This window comes from Acyrthosiphon pisum, chromosome A2, assembly GCF_005508785.2.
Source record: "Acyrthosiphon pisum isolate AL4f chromosome A2, pea_aphid_22Mar2018_4r6ur, whole genome shotgun sequence".
NCBI lineage: Eukaryota > Metazoa > Arthropoda > Insecta > Hemiptera > Aphididae > Acyrthosiphon > Acyrthosiphon pisum.
The window spans coordinates 32,100,301-32,101,228 of NC_042495.1; the positions used below are offsets into that span (position 1 = coordinate 32,100,301).

General features: G+C 24.5%; 1 protein-coding gene across 1 annotated transcript in view; it reads right to left on the minus strand.

The window, feature by feature from the left end:
• Nucleotides 1–928, minus strand: part of LOC103310139 (peroxidasin) — a 24,888-nt gene that overhangs the window by 1,326 nt on the left and 22,634 nt on the right. The window lies entirely within an intron of this gene.

Consider the following 928-nt stretch of genomic DNA (forward strand, 5'->3'; position numbering starts at 1 on the left):
GATCATTTTCCACATTTGCTTTTGATTACTCTGATATTTACGTAGTAAATTTTGATAATGTAATTTTTTGGCTTCTCTTATTAGAGTAATTAGTAAATTGGAGTATTGACGATATTTACATTTTAAATTAACATCAAACGGACGTTTATATGATAATTTAGATAATTTTGTTTGTTAGCAATCGAAATCACCAGTCCCCTTATTATCCACTCTTTTATTTTATTATTTTGTTTCGGGATGTTATTATTAGTATTAATGTAATATGCTGAGTTATTAATACTTTGTTCAATTTTCGATAAAAAGGTTTGGAAAGAAATATCTATATTATTAGAATTAAATAATTTAAACCAGTCTTCGTCGTCAATGAATTTAGTTTATTTATATAAATTTTGAGATGAGTATTCTTTAGTTGATTTTTTTACCTTCGCTACATTTAAAAGGAATTTTAAAGCTTAATAATGTTGCATAGACGCATAGTGATCTGTAATTTTGCATTTCAGGATAAAGCTTGTGTAGGTAATAAGAACATCAATATTACGAATAAAAATATGATCAATACAAGATTTAGTGCTATTGGTCACGCGAGTAAACTCGTTAATACAGGATATAAATTTATGACTTGCCATTGTATTAAGATAATCACTAGATATATCTTGATCGTAAATATTAATATTGATATCACCAGCTATTATTTATTTATTTATTTATTTTTATTTATTTAACTTTTAAACGGGCCAGGCCCAATTACATACATAATAATAATAACAACAATCGTTCATTAAAGTAATTTACAAAAACAGAATAATTATAGAGAAAAACAAAAAAGGTACAATATTAATTATTATACATACATATTATTTACATACTTATAGCTATAAATTAACAAGTAGGGAATTACAATAATTTTTGAATGAGTTGAAGTTTGGTG